The following is a 4,783-nucleotide window of genomic DNA, read 5'->3' on the forward strand; positions in this document are numbered from 1 at the left end:
ATATATATGTTCACTGAAGGATATGTCAAAAAATTAATAATATCATTGTTTGACATAGTGAAATACTGGAAACAACCCAAATATCCATGAATAGAAGAACTTACATAATTTTAGAATACTGATCTTCTAAATGGAATATTGCATGACCATGAGTATGAGCAATCTATTTCTATAAGAAACAATATGGACAGTCTCACAGACATAGCACTGAGTGAAAGAAAACATATACAAAAATACTATATGATTACATTTATATAACTGTCTCCCATAGGCAAAACCAATCTGTGTGATAGAAGTCATAACAACTATCCTCTTTGGGAATGTAGAAGGAGCCAAGCCAAAGTGAGCTGGCCAAGCAGAATAATATTGATGGTGTTCAGCCAGATCATAGAAGAGTATAAAGGAATCTTCTAATACTATTGTATATCTTGATCTGGGTGATAGTTAAAAGGTGTGATTAACAGATAAAAATAATTGAAATGGGGTGCCTGGGTGGCTCAGTGGGTTACGCCGCTGCCTTCGGCTCAGGTCATGATCTCAGGGTGCTGGGATCGAGTCCCGCATCGGGCTCTCTGCTCAGCAGGGAGCCTGCTTCCCTTCCTCTCTCTCTGCCTGCCTCTCTGCCTACTTGTGATCTCTCTCTGTCAAATAATTAAATAAAATCTTTAAAAAAAAATAATTGAAATGTACTCTTAAGATCATACACACACACACACACACACATTTGTTACGCATCACACATTCTTAGAAAATTAAAAAGCAGAGATCACTTCAAAGACAAAGGGCATAAAATTTTGAAAATTTCATAAAATTATGAAAATTTTTTTCATAATTGTGTAACAATGACTAAATTCAAGTAACAAATCCCATATAAACAGATCAAGGTAAGGCTAAGAGGAAACACCACTGCTAATCCTGCATCCAAAATTCAACAATTTTCTATTACTTGCCAAAAGATATTTTTTCATTGAGCAGCCATTGTTCATAGATGTCAATTGTTTTCAGATGAGATAAACATTTCCTTCTGTAAGTATATATTGTCTTTCTTAAATCCAGGCTCTACTGCATAAATAAATTCTCAAGTCATAAGGGAGATGAGTTCAGCCAACATAACACCACTATTAAAAAATAAATCCAAAGTACACATTTCTCTTGCCATGAACCAAATTCAAAATGTTCAGGTTATCTGTAGTGAAGCCCGAGTGTGTTTTATTCCCTTCTTGATTCAAAACACCAGAGAGATCCTTCATGCCAGCTGGTTGCAGCAGAAGCCAAACACATAAATGAAAGAGCAAATTATAAAGCCATCAATGCTGCCTCCCACTTAAACAGCTTGTCCTGTTATCAAATGTCAAACTATTCCTATTCCAGGATCCTCCCCTTGGATTGGGGACCTAGCAGTTTAGTTTTAAGCACTCTATCCATAATAATAATAAAATAAACCAAGTTTTCTAAATCTACTCCCTAGATGCAGGCAGAGATACTCTTTAGCTTTGCACACTATTACTCATGTCCTGAGATAGTTTTATTATGGTTACTCTGATTATTACTACTTTCCTGGCTAATCAGTGTCTTTGAGGCCCCTGCACATTTAACCACAGCCATTCTATTTCAGTCCCTTATTCACCCCATTCCTTTAGCAAATTTAGGATGAAAGACAAAACAGATCAGGCCCTAGGGTCATCATCATTACCAATGCTGTTCTGAGCACCCTGGGACTCAGGTCACACACAACCCCATGATAGCTTCATTATCGTGGGTTAAAGAGGTAATACACGTTCCTAAAGAGAAGCACATTCATTCATTCATATTGTGAATTGGGATTAGGGCATAAGAAATTTCCCTTATTTCAGTTTACTATTTCATATTGTTGAGGCATAATGTACACACCTCCTCTGATCCTTGTATTGTCTTTGTATATCAAAGGCAACTCAATAAATACAATCCTATATTCTAGCATCAACTTAAAGAATTATAAAATTTTAGCACCGAACAAGATAAATCAAATTACAAAGAAAATTTATAGATGAAGACGTGACTAACAAAGATCCATGACTTGTTCAAGATCATACCACTACTCACTTGGTGTTAAGTAATCTGTTTTATATTTTATTACTGTGTGACAGAGGTAAACAGAGAAACAAACGGAGTAATTTTCTAGCCTCTGGAAAACTGGGTAGTAGAATAGTCTCAAAATGTGTTACTGATGGGGTGCAGAGTAACAATTTTTGAGACAAATGACTTAAGTAGGCTACATTACTTTGCTATCATGATATTTAGTAGGATATATTTCATTTTATATATATATGATATACATATACACATGATATATGTATATATGTATGCTATATGTGCATCATGCATGTACATATATTAGCACTTTTTGAGAACTGAAAACTCAAGATTCTCAGAAATTTAAGAGAGAATGTGATTGTAGCTTAGAACTTCTTAAGTCAAGACTTAAGGACTTTAAGAGACCACAGAAATTCAAAGGGTCTATTAATCAGCTGGTATTTGTAAAGTATTTTGTATTTGCATATATGTGTATACTTCCTCATGTCTGGAATATGTGTTTATAGCTTTTACTAGATTCTCAAAGTTTAAGAACAGTTTAAGCATCCGTGTTCTATACTCAATTTTGTATTATTTGGTCAGGTTCACTCAGCCAAAAGATTTCCTTTCCTTTGTCAAAATATGAACCCCTTGGCTACAATAATCCATATTTTGTACTCTTCAGTGTTAACCTATTCACATCTAAAATCTGGAGAGTCTGAGTTAGGTCAAGCCTTCATCAAGTTTCATTTTCACAACATGAATATTCCAAACTTAATGGATAGGTTTTCCTGAGTCCAGTAGAATTCTTTCAAAAGTGGTAGCAGATATCTAAACTCACGCTGTCTTTCAGGATCCCAAATCAATTCATCCAATGATTCCTGAATGGTATATTTCAGGAACTATATTACACTGGCACTATAATATAAATTCCTGTAAGGAATAGACTGAAGGATTCCGATTACCAAGGGAAATTGGTTGCTGGTATGGTGGAAACAAGGGGGATTTTTGTTTGGAACCTAGGAGATTTTCTGAGGTTCTTTTTAGTACGGCCATGATAATAGTAAAGATTAATGGAAAACTACAGGAACCTTTGGCAGAGTGAGTGAGGATTCAGAAAGTTCTGAGGATTCAGAACTTTCAGGAAGCAAAGAAGATTTGCATCTATATCACCAGTTCCAAGAAACTATGATCCTACCTCACGTTCTTGTAAGGTCCTATGAAAATCTGTAAGAGCTTTAAATGCTACCAAACTGGAACAGGTATTTGAAAATCATTCCTAGCTTCCCCGGATGGTCACCAAGATGAAGTCAACACTTGGCAAAGCAGCCAAAGAGCCTGGCTACTGTCCTTTCTGGAGCATGTGATGGAGAGGTTAGAATTTGGAACTTGACCAATGAAAATGTATCTGCACAATGCAAACATATGAGGGGTTTTGTATGAAGAATATGTACTCGTTTATGTGGGATTTTTTTTTTCTGCTGTCAATAACAAAACTATGACGTAGTGGAAAATAGATGGACCAGGCTATGGAGAAGAGGAGGAACTAACCACCACAGACAATAATAGGAAAGGGAGTAAATACAGGAATTGATCATCACAGGAAAGAAGCTGTTTTTTCCACATGTGGACACCAAGGAGACATTTGGAATGAGCAAAGAACCAATCTTATATGATGACCTGGGGATGCAACAGTATAGTGTTAAATTAAACCCAATTGAGACATTTCTCTTGGGAAGTTGTGCTTCTGACAGGAATACTGTGCTTTATGATATGAAACAAGCTACTCCTCTGAAAAAGGTCATCTTAAAGATAAGAACAAATACAATTTGTCGGAACCCTATGGAAGCTTTCATTTTTACTGCAGCAAATGAATGTCACAACTTACATACTTCTGATATGCATGCACTGAACACTCTTGGTCCATGTGGATCATGTATGTATGGTGCTTGATGTGGATTACTCTCCCACTAGGAAAGAGTTTGTGTCTGCTAGTTTTGATAAATCTATTTGAATCTTTCCTGCAAACAAAAATAGAAGCAGGGAAGTCTATCAAAAAAAAAAAAAAAAGAATGTAACATGGGTTACAGTAAAGTGGGACTTCTAACAGCAAATATATTATGTGTGGACCTGATTAAATGAACATTCGTCCACGGAATGCTAATGCTTCTGAAAAAGTGGGTATGCTTACATCACAAGAAAAAGCAGCCAAAGATTATAACCAGAAACTGAAGGAGACATGTTAACATCATCCTCATAAAAAAATGCATGGTTTGTCACAAATATCTATCAAAATCTATCTACAGCCAGATTCAGGAACAGCACATCATGAAAGAAGCTCGTCAATGAAAGGAAATGAATCAACTCAAACAGAGAAAGCCTGGATCTCTGTAGGCTGTGTCAGAAAAGAATACATAGTGGCAGTTGTGAAATAACACTTGATATTCCTACCAATCCTGACATATAATTATTCATTACATTTTTATCTGCAAACTCAGTAAATAAAAATACTGGCTCTAGAATAATCAATTCAGTTATATGTGCAGAATGCTACCCTGAAAATATATCCTGAAAGGTGGCCTGGTTGAGAAGACTATCCAACATTTTGTCCTTGATCTGTTTTCTCATTTCATTGAGGAATAAAGCATTTGCCAACTTACCTACTTTTACTGTTAAAAAATGCAGATATACTTTCATGCTGATCTATTATTGTAAATATACTATACATATG

General features: G+C 35.6%; 1 pseudogene; it reads left to right on the forward strand.

The window, feature by feature from the left end:
- The first annotated feature begins 3,106 nt into the window (after nucleotides 1-3,106).
- Nucleotides 3,107-4,470, forward strand: LOC101677033 (annotated as a pseudogene).
- The last annotated feature ends 313 nt before the right edge of the window (nucleotides 4,471-4,783 follow it).

The sequence above is a fragment of the Mustela putorius genome, unplaced genomic scaffold (genome assembly GCF_011764305.1).
Source record: "Mustela putorius furo isolate JIRA1106 unplaced genomic scaffold, ASM1176430v1.1 tig00003846_pilon_pilon_pilon, whole genome shotgun sequence".
In the NCBI taxonomy this organism is placed as follows: Eukaryota; Metazoa; Chordata; class Mammalia; order Carnivora; family Mustelidae; genus Mustela; species Mustela putorius.